This window comes from Cricetulus griseus, assembly GCF_003668045.3.
Source record: "Cricetulus griseus strain 17A/GY chromosome 1 unlocalized genomic scaffold, alternate assembly CriGri-PICRH-1.0 chr1_0, whole genome shotgun sequence".
Taxonomy (NCBI): domain Eukaryota; kingdom Metazoa; phylum Chordata; class Mammalia; order Rodentia; family Cricetidae; genus Cricetulus; species Cricetulus griseus.
Window position 1 is genome coordinate 98,113,129 of NW_023276806.1, and position 18,487 is coordinate 98,131,615.

At 40.4% G+C, this 18,487-nt stretch overlaps 1 pseudogene; it reads right to left on the bottom strand.

Annotated features, from left to right (window-relative positions):
• Positions 1 to 514: 514 nt before the first annotated feature.
• Positions 515 to 15,875, bottom strand: LOC100754049 (annotated as a pseudogene).
• Between the last annotated feature and the right edge of the window lie 2,612 nt (positions 15,876 to 18,487).

The window sequence follows — 18,487 nt, forward strand, 5'->3', positions numbered from 1 at the left end:
GTGATATTGGATGTATCTTTTAATTTGTTCAACTTTTGGTTTGTGTATTTTGAAGTTACTCATAATTTGATTATCATAAAATATTTTTCTTTGTAGCTGGGTATGACTGCCCCATAAATACTACTATAAATACTACTGTCTTTTTTTTTTGTATTAACACACTAGCGTTTTTTTTTTTTTCAATTAGATTTTGTATAGCTGTCAATGTTTTTATATTCTTACATTTTAACTGTCAGATTATAAGCAGGCAATAATTGGGTTTTGTTTTCTAATCAGCACAGCTGTCTTTGTCTTTTTCTTTTTAGAGCCAGTTTACATTAATGTAATTGCATATCTGTAAGGTTAAAGATAGCATCTTACTATGGCTGAATTTACCTTTCTGCCCTATGTATTTGTTTTATAATGAATGCACTTTTCTCCTTTTGATTGGTTTGTGGGCAGCAGGCTAAAGTCTTCAGAAGGAAATGAAGTAGAAGTGAAGAACAAGATGCACAAAAATCATGTGGTCAAATTTTAATGGTCAAAAGCTTCCAGTTGGCTTCTGAATGGTATAGTTAAACAATATACTTAAGACACCCCCACAGCAAGTTCACACCCCTCAGTAAGTAGTGTTGGCTCCATCCATATTCCATTGCCCAGTCAGACTTCCACAGCCTGGGCCCCACTCCTGGGTTATGGAAAGAGACATCTTAGTGTAATGAGCTGAATAAACCCCTGGCGTACCCATGATCTGTTATTTTTGTTTAAAAATAACAAGTATTAAGCCAAACACTTTCCCAGGTGCTATTGCCTCACAGAGAAAATCCAAAGTGTTGCTGTAGGGATCTGAGTCCTGTGGGCCCTGTGGTTTTGCTTCACGTCCCACTCTCCTGCAGTCATACAGCATAGAGCTCATAAACCTTCTTTACACAGTACACCAGGGCAGCCAGTGCTATTGTGTTGTGCAGGTCGTCCTTCTGAACCAGCACTACTGGTGTGGAGGAGGTGAGCATGCGCAGAGGCAGGCGGCACAGTTTATAGGCATCATACTCCACCTGGTACTTGCAGCAAGGGTCAAACTGCCAGAAGATCCCATAGAGGTTACAGCAGGCCAGGCTCAGCACACCAGCGGGCAGGGAGATGTAGTGGGGGTAATCCAGGGGCAATGCCAGCCAACATGGCCATCTTGTGCAGGCAATTGCCTACGGTGATCCAACGTGCTGTCTCATCGCCAATTCGGGTGGGCTCTATCACAATGTATTTGTACTGGGCTTCTAGCGGCTACTCCAGCTCATACTCAAACTGGTCCTGGGCATTTTCCCCACTGTAGATTTCATGCACTATGTAGCAGTCAGTGGCTGACAGGCTAACCCTCTCTCGGGAGCCACCACTGCCTGGATCCAGATGCCCCCCTTCGCCACGAGGCCATCTTAAAGACCAGTCGGTTACTTTTTAAAGAGCGATCAGGACATGCTGAAGCACATGGCCATGCATGGTTTTGATTTTTCAAGGAAAGAACATGCGTTATTTTCCTCTTGACACCAGTGTCAAGGAAAATTCTGAAATTAATGTTTTAGAAAGAATGGCTTGTAAGGCAGTCTTCGGGAAAAATAAATGGTGATTGCCAAGCCAGACTGTGTTCATTTGAAATGCTAAATAGAATTATCTACATTTTCTCTTTGTGAGAGGATCACTAGACCAGCAAAACAGAAGGTGGTAGATAAATAATTCTGGAATTCAACAAGCTGTTTGACATAACACGCACTGGATGGGTGCGCTGGAGACACACAGGCTGGATGGCACCACAATTGCCTTCTTTTAAAGGTGGTTACCTAATAGTTGCTAAATCTGCCCATTCATTGTCTTGGTCCTCAGGTAGCTTGCTGCTTTAAGGAATAACTTAGGTAAATTTATAGAAATAATGCTATAAACTGTGTGTGGTGTGAAGTTATATAAGATGAAATATGTACTGGATGATGGAATAGCATTCAAAAGGATCTCTCGGGCCACTCATTATCCTGGATGGGTAAAGTCAGGCGCTTGAATCCAATTTTTTTTAAAGGGCAAAAAAGCAAAAAAACCAAGAAACTTGGGCTTAGCAACAGTGTGTGAAGTGGGTTTAAATCCTTTATATCTAAGCTGAGCATGAAGTAATATGAAGCAGCCATATGAGCTAGCTTCCTCACAGTTCCTCTCGCCATTTTTATAAGAGCACTCTATATTAAACAGGGGATGTCATTGACCAAAGGTACTTGGGACATCATATTTATTACTTTCTGTAACCCCTTATTACCCACTGAAACGCAGGATGTCATCAGAAAGTGTAGAAACCTCAAAGCAATGAAGAACTCCAAGGGCCACATGAGTTCCAAAGTGAAGGAACGTGGATGGGCACATCCTAGATGAGAGACGTTTGGGTATATGGAGTCCTGTCACCAAACACAAGCTGGTGATGTAATCAGCAAGCTCCAATTTACAGAGAACCCCATACACAGACAGACAGACAGACAGACAGACAGACACACACACACACACACACACACACACAGGGAGACCACACACACAGGGAGACCACACACACAGGGAGACCACACACACAGGGAGACCACACATACAAAGAGACCACACACACACACACACACACACACACACACACACACACACAGAGACAGAGAGACAGAGACAGAGAGAGACACACACACAGAGACACACACACAGAGACACACACACAGACACACACACAGACACACACACAGACACACACACAGACACACACACAGAGACACACACAGACACACACACAGACACACACACACACAGACACACACAGACACACACACACACAGACACACACAGACACACACAGACACACACAGACACACACACACAGACACACACAGACACACAGACACACACAGACACACACAGACACACACACAGACACAGACACACACACACAGACACAGACACACACTCAGACACACACACACACACACTCAGACACACTCAGACACACACACACACACACACACACTCAGACACACTCAGACACACACACTCAGACACACACACACACAGAGACACCCCCCCACACACAGAGACACACCCCACACACACAGAGACACACACATACACACAGAGAGAGACACACAGACAGATCACACACACGGATCACACACACAGACACCCTGCCCCCACTCCCCACACACACCTTAAAACCCACAGAACATCGGGGACCTGTCTAGGGTAGGGAAAGAGCAGAGCAGTGCATACTCCATGTAGACAGTGCTGGGACCCACAAGGCAACCTTGACAGGGATGGAAGAGCAAGGAATGAGGTTGGGCATCGATTCCTTTGTACAGTTTTTCTTTGTTTTCTCCCTCTCATAGCAGATTTTCTCAAAATGAAACTACAGCACATTTGGTCTGCAGAAAAAAAAGAAATGCACAATGAGTTAATAGTGGCATTTCTAACTTCTAAATTGAAATGCATTATCAAGTTTAAAAACATAATTTTTAAAGTCAGTCATGACTAGAGGTATAAAAAATGTTCCTCTACCCCATTCTTCCTCCGCCAATCCCTTCTTAGGCCCATTTTCCATTACTTTTTTTTTTTTTTTAAAGGCAAGCCCTAGAAGCTATTGATTAATTTTGGCTTCTTAAGATAAGGCTTCACTTGGTGGCTCAGGAACATTGTAAGGTAAACTGGCCTTGAACTCATAGCAATCTTCCTGCCTCAAAACTGTGGTGTTCTTTCTGCCCCAACCTCTTTAGTGCTGGAATTACAGACACAGACTCTCCTGCTGTGATTTCTGGAAGCTTTGGGAAATTCCTTTTGTTCCTTAAATCCCCAAATTCCATATCATGCTACAATACTGATTTTATTTTTCTGACTACTGCAGCAGCACTGTAAACCCTCCGTGGTTTGTTCCCCTGTGTGAGGTGTGATGTCATACACCCTTCGAGTTTATGTCCTCCTCCACTCAGTGTCCACCTCTCCGGCTATGTTTAGGATGAGTCACTATAATCATTTCTATCTCATTAGAGCTATACAAAAGTTTTAAGTCCCAAGCCCCATCCTCCACTATGGTTTTGATTATAAATGCCCCTGAAAGGCCCTTCTTATGTTGGAGGGTTGTCCTTGGCATATGGTGCTGGGAGGAAGTGGTGGGTTACTTGAGAGGTAGAGCCTATTGGGAGGGAATCCAGTCATTCCCTCTCCTCTTGTTTGCTCCCTGGCCACTAAATAGAAGGTTTGATTCTCTCACATACTCCTACCTTGATGTATGTCACAGAGCCAAAGTGACAAATCAATCAATACAAATAAAAACACTAAAATACACCTACACTGAACATTTTCTCTTTGTAAATAGGTCTTACATATTCAGTATAGTGAGAGAACACCAACAAACATACTCCTTAACAACAATTTTTATTACCTGGAGTTATAGGTAGTTGTTTTTGTTTGCTTAATTTTCCATGTCAATCAATAATGTATCAGAAAGGGCTAATGAAACAAACACTCTCTGAACTAGTTCTAATATTATTATGTAGCTTCTGACATTTCTCTCCAGATTTGTGTATTCTCCTACCCAGATCTTGCTTCTCTCAGGGATTACTCGGCAGCTAGAGTGGCAACACTCTTGCTACTTCAAAGTCCCAGAATCCTTTTGGCCTCCTAGAATTATTTTCTTTCTCCCTTGGCTAACTTGGTTTAATTTGCTGGAGCAGGTATTGCAGGGGACCTCATGACAAAGCCTAGGAGTGGTGTCTTGAGGCCCTAAAAGTCTGATTGTGTCTCATTCTAACCTCACATTTGATTATCACTTTAATGGCAATAAAATCAAAAATCAAAAATTATTTTCCCTTCACATCTGGGAGGAATTGCTGACTTTCCTGTGGCCCACGTTTTGCGGCCCTGTTCTGACTCTTGGTACCTCTTCTCATGCCACAGGATATAATTTTGTTGGTGAACAGAGGATTGGTCCACTGGGGGCTTCACTCTGCAAACACGGCAGCTGCTTTATTTGTCTATTTATTTGTCTTGGCCCAGGTCTTTCCTGTGGTTTGGTAAACTTCCCCAGAAATGGATCTTCCGATCTGCTGCGTGGGGGACACGAGCAGTATCCAGGCAGCAGCACACAAGAGGCCTCTGCTATATAGCCCAGCCCCATCGGTTTCTACATAACCCCTTTCTGTATGTTACCTACTGTCTGCTGCTCCTAATCCTCCAAGCCTCAATCTTCCTGGTTCAGCTCGTCCCAGGATTAAACTCCTGTTTTTTTGCCAATAAAGGAGGGGGAACAGCTCTCTACCAGATCGGCCAAAGAAGGCATCATTGGCGTAACCGCTATTCACATTAAAGTGAAAGTCTACTTCCTTCTTCCATAGTTAACTCTCACAGCAACTTTAGAGATGTCTACATTTGCTTTGGGAAACTGAGGCCTCAAGTCAATCTGTCACTATCCCCTCCCTGTTGCTGATTTATACTTCTTCTTTTGTTGTTCCAGAAAACTTAAAAATCACTAATTTCTCTGCTTTATAGCTTCCAAATTATTGATGGCATTTCATGTCCACTCTGACTTTAATCTGTTTCCCTTGTCGTTTGTCTTTTAAAAAGCCTTACATGACATTTTAGTAATAATTCACAAGCAAACAGATGTAAGTGCATGCATGTTTAATCTGTTGTGCCTTCTAAAATGATTTTTGTTTGTTTTTGTTTTGCATTCAACTTCCCAGAACCTAAAACTATGCTTACTTTCTTTGTGAAAAATCTGAGAGTGATTTTTTTTCCCAGTGCCATAACAAAATACTTGAAGCTTGGTACTTTATGAACAAAGGGACTTTAGGGCTTATTTAACTCACAGTTTGCAAGGTGGAAAGACAGCCAGACAGAACAGAAAAAAAAACAAAAATAAAACAAGGTGAAAGCCCTCATATCCAAGCTGGATGAGGCAACCCAATGGGAAGGAAGGAGTCTCAAGAGCAGGCAAAAGTGTCAGAGACACCAGCTACCACTGTTAGGAGTCTCACAAATACACCAAGAAAACAGCCATAACACACACCAAGAACCTGTTGCAGACCCCCTGCTTGCAGTTTCAGTCTCCGTGAGCCCTGCTGAGCTGAATCAATCTTTTGGGTGGACTGAGGAAGGGTGGGGATGGGAGCTGGAGCAATCAGGTGTAGGTGGGAGGGATGGGGGGAGAGAGTATAGGGAGAGATAGCTGGAATTGGAGGCATTTGGGGAATGGTGTGGAAACCTAGCACAGTGGAAACTTCCTCCAATGTATTAGGGTAACCCTAGTGAGGACTCCTAGCAAGGGAGGATAAAGAGTGTGAACTGGCTGCCTTTTGTACCAGACAAGGCTTCCTCTTTACCTATCCTCTCTGGGATTGTGAATTGTAGCTTCATTATTATCTACTTAACAACCAATATACACTTATAAGTGAATACATAATCTTATTTGTCTTTTTTGGGTCAGGGTTAGCTTACTCTGGATTTTTTTTCTAGTTCCATCTATTTGTCTGTTCATCTCATGATATCATTTTTTAAAAAATAAAAAAAATTGTATTTTTAAAAAATACAATTGAGTAGTACTCCATTGTATAAATGTACCACATTTTCTTTATACATTCTTCTGTTGAGGGGCATCTAGGTGGTTTCCAGTTTCTGACAATTATGAATAAAGCCAAAATGGACATGGTTGAGTAAGTGATACATTGTTGGATAGAGCATCTTTTGAGTATATGCCCAAGAGTGGTATAGCTGGGTCTTGAGGTAGATCAATTCCCATCTTTCTGAGGAACCACCATATTTCCATAGTGGCTGTACAAGTCTGCACTCCCACCAACAATGGAGGAGTGTTCCCCTTGCTCCACATCCTCACCAGTGTGAGCTGTATTTGTGCTATTTCTGTTGTTTCTGTTGCTGCTGATATCCAGCATTAATCCATGGTGGTCATATAGGATGCAGGGTGTTGTTTCAGTTTCTTGTATCTATTGAGATTTGCTTTGTGACCAAGTATGTGATCTATTTTGAAGGAAGTTCCATGAAGTACTGAGAAGAAGGTATATGCTATTGTGTTTGGATGGAATGTTCTATAAATATCTTTTAGGTTCATTTGCTTTAGAGTATCAGTTCTAGCATTTCTCTGTTTAGTTTTTGTCTTGACGACCTGTCTATCATGAGAGTCGGATATTGAAGTCTCCTACTATCAGTGCGTGAAGATCAATGTGTGATTTAAGCTGTGATAATGTTTCTTTTACAGAGGTCGATACCCTTGTATTTGGGGGAATATATGCTGAGAATTGAAATGTCATCTTGGTGGATTTTTCTTTTGATGTCTATGAAGTGTTCTTCCCCATCCCTTTCGATTAATTTTGGCTTGACATCTATTTTGTTAGATATTAAAGTGGCTACACCAGCTTGCTTCTTAGGTCCATTTTTTTAGAATATCTTTTTTCAGTCCTTTACCCTGGTAATGTATATCCTTGATGTTAAGGTATCTTTCTTGTTTGCAGCAAAATTATGGGTTCTATTTTTTTATTCAGTCTGTTAATCTGTGTCTTTTTATTGGGTAATTGAGGCCATTGATATTGAGAGATACCAATGAACAATTATTAATTCCTTTTTTTTGTTTTGTGGTGGTGGTGGTGTGTGTGTGTGTGTGTGCGCGCGTGGACTCTCATGTGTGTTGGTTTTGCTAATGTGATGTTATTTCCTGTGCTTTCATGGGTATAGTTAAATTCCTTGGTTTGGGATTTTTTCCTTCTAGCACCGACTGTAAGACTGGATTTGTAGTTCGGTATTGTTCGACTTTATCATGGAATGTCTTATTTTCTCCACTTATGGGTTTAGTAGTCTGGGCTGGCATCTGTGGTCTCTTAGAGTCTGCACCACATCTGTCCAGGCCCTTCTGGCTTTTAGAGTCTCCATTGAGAAATCTGGTGTCATTCTGATAGATCTGTCTTTATCTGTTACTTGGTCATTTTCCTTTGCAGCTTTTAATATTCTTTCTTTATTCTATATGTTTAATGTTTTGATTATTATGTAGTAAAGGGACTTTCTTTTCTGGTCTAGTCTATTTGGTGTTCTGTAAATTTCTTGTACCTTTAAAGGCAGCTCCTTTAGGTTAGGAAATTTTTCTTCTAGGATTTTGTTGAAATGTTTTCTGGGCCTTTTTGGTGATATTCTTTTCCTTTCTCTATTCCTGATATTTGTAGGTTTGGTCTTTTCATATTGTCCGATATTTCCTAAATGTTTTGTGTCAGGAATTTCTTAGATTTAACATATTCTTTGACCAATGTATCTATTTCTTCTATCATATCTTTAATGCCTGAGATTCTCTCTTCCATCTCTTGTATTCTGTTGGTGAAGTTTGCCTCTGTAGTTCTTTTATGCATTCCTAAATTTTCATTTCCAGAAGTCCTTCAGTATGTGTTTTCTTTATTGCTTCTTTTTCCGTTTTCAGGTCTTGAACAGTTTTATTTGTTTCTTTCAGTTATTTGTTTTTTTCTGGCTTTCTTTAAGGGATTTGTTCATTTTCTCCAATTGTTTGTGTTTTACTGTATTTCTTTAGGAGATTTATTTATTTCCTCTCTAAGGACCTCTTTCATGTTGGTTTTAAGGTTTTGTTTTTTTCCTTTTTTTTTTTCTTGTGTTTCAATTATGTTGGAATTTTTAGGACCTGCTGATGTAGGATAGCTGGGCTCTGCTGGTGACATATTGCCCTGCTATTGTTGATTGTGTTCTTACACTGTCATCGAGACATCTGGGTTTGGGATGATTATAGGTCTAGGTGCTGATCTCTGAGTTTGTCTTAATTGGGTAAGAGTTTTACTCCTCGGTTTCTGTTTCCTCTCCAGATGTTTAAAGAGTGTGATAGCTGAGTGTTGCCTTGTTTTACTGGCCTGCTTGGCTGATGTGGTCATAGGGGAATGCTGGCTAGTGAAAGGGGCAGGGGGGAAATGGTATGAGGGATCCACAGGAGGCATGGACTGGGGTGGGAAGCTGCTTCTGGTGTTCTGTTGCAGTATTAGGGGTGACCCTGAGAATTCAGCTGTGGGGTGATAGAGAGTATGGTGGAGGTCCCTGGGCAGCCTACCTTGTCTTCTGGCAGATTCTGCCTGTGGTTGAGCAGGGGATGTCTGCCCAGGTTTGGAGTCCTTTTTAAAATCACAGTTGCTACCACCTGCATTCATATTTCAGGGGACATTACTAAGAAAATAATTTTTACATATATCAGGCATATGATTGATAAAGAGACGTCTTCAGAATTCAAAGACTGAGCATCATTTGAAATAACGGCTCTGTCTTTTGCATCATTGTGTGACTTTCTAAGGCCCTCTGCCAAACCATAATAGTACTTCCTTGTAGCATTTGTGACATGATATGACATAAATATGAAGAGTGAGTCCAGTGTCTCAGTAGGCCATTAATTAATATTTGCTAAATAAGTGGATGGCTGGGTGAGTTAATGGTGGAATGAAAGATCTTTGACTCCCATGTTGTGATGGCTTAGTGAGATTTGTGTGAGCTCTCTGATATCTTGAAGAGTTTTTTTGAGTGTCCTGCTGAGGAACCATGGTAATTAGTTTATACTCTAAGTGCTTTTAACACAGTTCTTTCCCCCCAAAACCTTGACACTATTCTTGCCAAAGTTTTAGCCCTGACTCTTCCAGTGGAGTCTGTTATATACTTCTCCCTCTATGTTAGGATGCTTGACTGTGATGATGCTGACAAACACCCTTGTCTGTATGCTACAGGTATTTAGAAGCTGTCATTTCAATTTTGAAAGATATTGCAAAATAGTTGCATTTATTTTGTTTACTGGATTATTATGAGCAATAAATTTTCCCCATGGAAAAATATCCTCTGGACTCCAAATACAAAGGCATCTCAGAATATATCATCTAAAATGCCAGAATGGAAACAGAATGCTTGCTTTCTTCCCAATTAGCATTAGCCTTGGAACTATTGGTTCTTTAAATAATTACATATTGCTTTGGTGAGCAATTGTCTCAGAAGTCTTTTGAATGCCCGTGATTGAAACACTGGACTAACGGTGAGAAACTGTGTTGAGAAAAAACTTTGAACTGGAAAGAATGTCAATGAAACATGGCTAACACCCTTAATTCTATTGTCTTCCCATAAGAAACAAATCATGTGTTTTAAGAGGTTTTTGGAGTTATTTTCCAAAGATTTATTTGATTTTATTTCATCTGTGGGTGTGCATGACTGTACACATGTATACCACATGCAGGTAGATGTCCACAGAAGCCAGAAGAAGAAGATATCAGATATCCTGGAACTGGAGTCACAGCCAGTTGTGAGCCACCATGTGGGTGCTGGGTACTGAATTGAGGGTCCTCTACAAGAGCAACTGGTGCTCTTAACAACTGAGCTGTCTCTCCAGCCCTGGTTTGCAAGAAGTAGCTCCATGTCTGCCTTAATTCTTCATGTGCTTATTTATTTCATAAGACCCTCTTGGCTTCTGTGAAGAAACCATGTTCATTTACTTCTAAATGCTTTTTTTTGGGGGGGGTTGTTTTTCAAAATCTGCTTCTTCTTGGCAAAATTTTCCTTCCATGGGGAAAAACAGAAAGAAGAGATAGCAGATGTTTAATGAGAATGTCTGTGGAGCAGCTTGCTTATTTTGGCTGGACTCCACAAGTCATAGGGACATGTTATCTAGACTCTCAAAAGACCTGCGATGTGCTGATGTAAATCCATGTGTTTCCTGGTATATGGACAAGTATATCCTTCTACCTTAAGTGGTTTTAATAGAAACAATCTGTATGTGAGTGGTTTCTTTTACAATGTGTTTCCAAGTAATTTGTATTATTTTGTAGAAAAAATTATAGTAAAAGGGAAATCTCTACATACTCTAACATCAAGTAGATATGTTCCCCCAAAATTCTTCTGACATTTTTTCCTGTGAGATAGTCCATGAAAACAATAAAGAAAATCAAGACTTACATAATAAAATAAAGACATAAATAAAAAATAAAGAAAACAAAGACTTACATAATAAATAGAAAATAAAAATAGGCTTTCTAGAAAATAATTAGGGATGCTTCACAGACTTTTAAAAGACAGGAAGGCGGGGCTGGAGAGATGGCTCAGCAATAAAGCGCACTGGCTGCCCTCTCAGAGGACCTGATTTGGCTCCCAGCACCCACATGGAAGCTCACAATCATTGTTAACTCTAGCTCCAGGGGACCCAGCACCCTCTTTTGGCCTCTAGACATGGTACACACATACATGCAGGCAAATACTCATAACAAAAACTAAAGAGTTCTTTTTCTAGAAAAGAAGACAGGAAGGCTTTCTGAGGGCAAGCCATGTAATACTCTGAAATAGGTATTCGCTGGTTAGCCTGGCAGGCTCAGAGGCTACACTGAGCTGAGTGTATTTGACAATTCATTGGTGTCCAACCAGCATCTCCACTCCCTGACAAGGGCTGTTTAGCTCATCCTTCAAAGCATCTTTTTCATAGATGAAAAAAAAAAAAAAAAACCTCAGTTTACATGAAAACAAAAAGTCTTGGAAGACATGTGTGGGGAACATGATTTGTTGTCTATCCATCATCAGAGTTCCTTAAATATATTCTGTGTGGTCAGGATGGTAACTGTAGTGATATCTTGCCTGAGAACTTAGTTATATGACTAGTGGTCATGCTTGATGTAGCCTAGGTTGACTATGGAAGTGAGAACCCTAATAGCAAATGTGAATGACAATGTCTCCCATAAGCCTACAAGCAGCTGTTGGTTTATGACACCACTGATAACATGATACTTAATTTCTTTCTACTTCCACAATAGTAAATCATATGGAGGTTAAAAATGTGTTCACATAGACCAGCAGTTCTCAACCTGTGTGTCACAGCCCCAAAAAGACCATCAGAAAACACAGTGATAACAGTAGCAAAATTACAGTTATGCAGTAGCAATGAAAATAATTTTATGGTTGGGAGTCACTACAACATGAGGAATTATATTAAAGGAATTGCATTAAAGCAGCATTAAAGTTAAGAACCACTGGTATAGATACTTAATATTCATCATAGACAATGACTGGTATGTTCCTGAATGACAGTCATGTTCAAAATCTTCAAGGGAACTTGTCTGTCTCTGCTGCTTCTGATGCTTACCTAAGTGTCTCACAGAGAACTTCATGAAACTTTAAGTCTGTGCTGGAGAAAACCTAGGTGCCCATTAATTGATGAATGAATAAAGAAAAGATAGTGCATATACTAAATGGACTAAATCAGTCATAAAAGCATTGAGTCCTGTCATCGTAACAACACAGACAGCTGAAAATCATTGTTAAATGAAATATGTGAGGTCCAGCTTAGTGCCAATCATGTGGAATCTAAAACTAAAGTTGATCTCACAGAAGCAGACAGGAGAATGGCTGTTAGCAAGAGGTTTTCAAAGGAGGAGGACATAGTGGGGAAAGTTTCATGAATAGGTGCTAAGTTAGGGTTGGGTAGATGTCAGAAGTCTGCTGTGCTATTACAGTGAGTGACTAAAGATGATGACAAATATTGAACAGGGGGCATTTTGAATGTTTCATAATAAATAATGTCTGAAGACCATATCAACTTAAGCTTTCAACTTGACACATGCCTTGAGTTACCTGAGAAGAGGGAAACTCAGCTGAAGAACTGCCCAGAGCAGACTGGCCTATTGGCATGTTTCTGGGGCACTTTTTTAATTGCTAGTTGATATAGATGGCTCAGCCTAATGTGGGTGGTGTCATCCCTACACAGGAGGGTCTGGGCTGTATGAACGTTGTAGCCAAGAAAGACAGATGAAGCAAGCCAGTAAGCAGCATTTCTCCATGATTTTGGCTTCAGTTCCTGCCTTGAGTTCCTGTCTTGACTTCCTTTCACAATGGATTATAACCTGTAAAATGAAATAAAACCTTCCCTCCCCAAGTTACTTTTGGTTGTCATGTTTATCACAGCAAGAGAAAGCAAACTAGGACCTCTCTCTCTCTCTCTCTCTCTCTCTCTCTCTCTCTCTCTCTCTCTCTGTGTGTGTGTGTGTGTGTGTGTGTGTGTGTGTGTGTGTGTGTGTGATGAATTCTCTATGTTCCTGATAATAAAAACTCAAGAGTCAGATATTGGGGTTAATGATGAAAATCAGAGAAGCAAAGCAGCCAGCCACTAGAGAGTTCCTGACTCTACCAATGTTCAGACCAAAGAGGCAAGCCTGTCCTCAGACTGCACTGCTCCTCAGACTTTAATGAGCTCCTGTCTCCTCCCTCCTTATATTCCTCTCTAGTGCTGGGATTATAAGCATGGGATCCCAAGTGCTAAGATCACCTTTGTGTGAGCTCTGTTTCTCTTTTACACTGGGTCAATTTGTATAGCTCAGGATAGTTGAACTAACAGACATCTGTCTGCCTCTGTCTCCAGAAGTGCTGGGATTAAAGGTGTGTACCACCACTGTCTGAGCTCTATGGCTAAGTAGTGTGGCTGCTAGGATTAAAGGTATGTGCCACCACTGACTGGCCTCTATGGCTAGCTACTGTGACTAACTTTGCACTCTGATCTTCAGGCAAGCTTTATTTGTTATATCAAAAACAAAATACCACCACATGTGTGTGTGTGTGTGTCCACAAGAGATCCTATCTCAAAAAGTAAGGTACACAGCAAATGAGAATGATACCCTATGTTCTCCTGACTTCAATATATTTTTACATTAGTTAAAACTAAAGGAGAAAAACTCCCTTCTGTAAGACACTCTTGCTGTCTATGTTTTTAGGTAACTATCCACTCAGATGTCAATGTAGATACACCTTTTTCAAAGTATCTCAAGCTCTGTGCTTTTCCTTAGGCGGCATTACATCCAAAACTGTAGCAGAGTAATGTTCTGTCAGGGGCAGGCTTTAGATCTGGGCTCCCTGCAGAATTCAGCCAAGGAGATTGTTTTCAAAGGTCCAGAGGACAGACCAGCAAATAGGCAGAGAGAGTGACTTGTTCCAACCTCTGGAGCTGCTGGAGGAGGCAAGAATGAGAAAATCAGTGACTGCAGGGGTGTAATGTTGTGAAAATGTTCACCGGAGATGATGCTGTGTATCAAAGCGAATCCTGTTACTTCCTGTCCAGATGACTGGCTTTATACACATAAGTCTACAGAGTAAAGCAGAAACAACACAACAGGATCCAGAAGAAACAAAGTTGTTAGATTTATTTTAGTCAGAAATTTATTTACTTTATATATCATATATATATATATATGTGTGTGTGTGTGTGTGTGTGTGTGTGTGTGTGTGTGTGTGTGTGTATGTATATAAACATATATATGCTACATGTATGTGGGTAGACATGAGTGGGTGTGCTTATATGGATATGGAGTTCAGAGACTGACACTGAGTATCTTCCTTATGGTTCTACACTTTAATCACTGAAGCAGGTCCTCTTGCACTAAGAGCTCTGGTCCTCGGGCTGGCCTAGCTAGTCAGCTTGCCCTGAGTTGCTGGGATACAGGCATGTGGTGATGGCTACTAGGGACATGAACCCTGGTCCTCCTGCTTGTGTGGCAAATGCTTTATCTATTGAGCCATCACAAGCAAACTAACAGTATCATGCATGTTTTTGGCCAGCGAAATCCAAGAGACTTTTAAAACAATATAGGATATTCCTGCTACCCATGGTTGCTTCGTAGAGGTTGAAGGTATGTCCTTGTTGCTGGATACCACACACTTCTAACACAGGATTCAGGATCAGAACTGTATCTGGCCTGGAAGCCTCCTCCCTATAGACTAGCTATAAAAACTCCAAGAGACGGAAGCAGCCTATATTGTTTTGGGAGTCTTTTGGACTCTTCTAACCAAAAACATGCCTGACACTATGGTTTTTGTTAGATAGTATGAGTTTTTTAAAGGCAGAGAAGGTCTTTTGGTAAATAGGGTGACTGCACATGTGGGGCAGAGTGGTAGTGTATCTGAGTGCAGCATTGAGAACCCCAGAACAGTGCTACACATGGGGAGAAATGTGAACATTTTGCTAATATACACTATTTTGTTCTTTTTAAAACTGGGGGCAAAACCAAGAGGTAACATATTAGCTACTCTAATTCAATAATATGTGCAAAATCATTCTAAGTGTTATAGGCAGCTAATTCACAAAATCCAATAATAAAAAATTCATATGGATAGAAGTCAGTAATATTATATATTCTGTTAGTAGCATTAGATAGCTTCTAATAGCTTTAGCTAAATATTTAAAGATTTAATAGCATTAGATAGCTAAAGTCTTGCTTGATATAAAAGATTTCAAATGTATGTGTTTATGCACAATGAAAAACTGAAGTTGATTAAGCACTTTCAAAAGTATACTAAATACATTCATATATTGAGCAATGGAGATGAGAATAGAAAGGAAATTATTTCCTGTCTTCAAACCACTTGAAACACAGTAGAATAAGTTAATCTGAGGTAGCAAGAGAGAAAAATTAATAAAGCATTACAGATCAAAATGATATGGTTTGGCTCCCCTCCTGTGAGGCTATTACACTGAGATCTTTCAGAAGTAAAGAGATAATTAAGGTTTTGACCCTTTCTGATGCTAATAATTCCCACCGGAGGAAAGAACGCTTCTCATTCAAGGAGCTCTCAGGCACCCACAGTGGCCACAGACTTTGGAGCATGGTGGGAACATAGTGGAAGCATCCCATTCCTGCCCAGCATACAACATGCATTCACTATTGTCAAGTAAGTGGCCAGCACTCAGTCATTCAGCCAGATGGACTGTCATGTTGATTCGTGCATGCTTCAGCTTGACTAGACTTACAGTTACCTAGAAGATACATCTCTTGGAGTGTTTGTGAGGATAGATAGATGTGTCGGAGGGAAGGCTCTCTCCGAGTGTGAGCAGCCAGCGCCATGTTCTTATGTCCTGGAGTGAATAAAGGAAAAGCCAAACTCGGTCCCAGCATTCACCTCTCACAGCTCCCTGACTATGGAAGTCCTGTCACCAGTGACTTCACATTCCCTGCTGCCTGCCATACCTTCCCTGCCATGGTGGGCTCTACACTCGAACCCTGAGACAGAATAAAGCTTCCTTCACTGAATTACATTTACCAGATACTGTGTCACAGCAATGCGAGAAAGTAAACACTGCAAGGATAATGAAGGAGTTAGTGGGATGGGGAGAGGGGACACATAGTCTATAAAAATCCTTCAAGGCAAGGGCAGTTGTCATCAAGAACATGTCTACAGCTCCCAAAGTCAAGAGAAAACAACCCCTGACAAAAAATTTTCTGGCAGGAAGGGCCCAGCAGGAGAACGATCCCCACCATTTTAGCTGATTTTTATGTGTATTAAGTCTTAAGATTTGTGACTCAGCACATCAAAGGAGTCTCTGAAATAATGCTCCCTGGTGCGCAGTGTTTGCTACGTTCTACATTGATTTATACCTACTCTGCTGGCTCTTGGAATTTAATAAAACCTTCAGCTTTGGCTTAAAATTTGAATTATAAAGAAATATGGTCAATAGTTTATTTAAGACTTGAAGTTCTTTTTAAAAAAATTCAAAAATAGTCCCCCTCCCAGATGCGTAAATCAGGGTCAGCACACTGGGCTGTGAGTCATATCTACCTCTCCTTATTATTCTGTAAATAAAGGTGTTCGGTTGTCTCTTTAATATGGCCTCTGTCACCTGCTTCCATATTGTCTATGGCTGCATTATTACTATAGCTGCTAAGTACAGTAACTGCTATAGGGACAAAACAGCCCATAATATAAAATATTTACTTCCTCTGCCTGTGTAAGAAAAAGAAATTGCTGAATTCAAAGTATTGGTGTATGTTGTAACAGGAAAGGGCATTTTACTAAGTGAAAGAAGCCTTCTCAAAGGACCAGATATCACAATTCCATATATATTTTATATGGTGTGAGTAAATCTATGGAGATAGTCCATTAATGATGGCTTCAAGACTGAGGACTTGGAAAAATATAATTCACTATCAACTGACATAGTGGTTTTTGTTGTTTCTTTGTTTTCAATGAAATGGTCTAAAGCTTGAAAATGGATTTTAAAAAGTGGAAAATTCTGTGGATATATTCCAAATAACTGACTTATATATTTTTAGTGGGTAATTTTTACAAATGAAGTATATTTTCTTAAAGTTTTTTTTTCCTTGGGAACAATGTGTGAAGGGCTGCTAATTTCTAACTGAGATTCATGGAGTCAGCATCCCAAAATATAGAGCAACTTTATCTTATGTGATTGCATCAGAAGTGATTAAGAGTCCCACTGTGGGCCAGAGTGAGTTCTGAAGTTGCATGTAATACTGATTGTATGAGCCACTCTGTACTCCCCTGTGACTTTACACAGTGGCAATAAAGACAGGGCTTACCTACAATGGCCAACTGGAGGACCTACATGTGACATTTCAATGTGGTTCCCCAGGAGAGGGAACTCCTGACACAGTGTCAAAGAACAAAGCAACAACAGCTTCAAGGCTTGTTATGACCCCTCCTCGTGTATCACGTCACTTCTACCACATACACTATTTCAGCAAGTCTCTGAAGCCAGACACCACCTCTCCATGGGAGGAGATGCAGGGATTTACAACCATCAGCCATCTCCCATGCTCTCACATATAACATAGCTTCTCACAACATAACATAGCTTCTCACAAGTCGAGGCAACAGGAACTGAATCTAAGCAAAGAATTGGTGCTCTTAAGGTTACATTCATTTCTCACTTTGCATTTTAATACATGTGTTCATTCTCATGGCCTATGAAGCTGGAATTTTCAATACTCACATCTTTATTTTACAGAGGTATCAGATGACTCAAGCCATTATTCTTTTAAAAAAATCCAAAGCAATTTCTTTTATGCATATGAGTGTTTTGCCTATATGGATGTATGTATACAACATGCATGACTGGTGTCCTCAGAGGTCAGAAGGGGGCATTGATTCCCTTGAAATTGGAGTCACAGATGGTTGTGATGTACCCTCTGGGTTCTAGGACATGAACCCAGGTCCCTGGAAGAGCATCTCTTAATTGCTGAGACATGCCTCTATGCCATAAAGTCATCATTCTTATGACAGTCATAGAGTGGCCAGAGGAAATTTGTGGTTTTCTTCCATGGTAAATAGTGTCTCTAAACACAGAAAGGATTGTAGCTATATATGAGAAGTAATTTGAGCAAGTTGAAATGAAAAGTGACAGGTATACACTATCTTTTGTCTTCTATAAGAAATACAATTTGTGTTTTCAACTTTTTGAAGATTTTATTGTTGTGTGTATGCAATTGTGACTGACTGTGAGTATCTGTGGAGGCCATTGGGTTGCAGATACAGGCAGTTGTGAAGTGTCTGGATTCTGGGAACCAAATGTACATCCTCTGCAAGGGCAGCAAGTGCTTTTAACCACTGGGCCATCTCTCCAGCTTGTGTCTTTAATTTTTAAGTTATATTTACTCCAGATGTGTGGGAAAGCCCACAGTGTGGGGGAATTTTTAATAGCATGTTCTTTGCCAGTTCC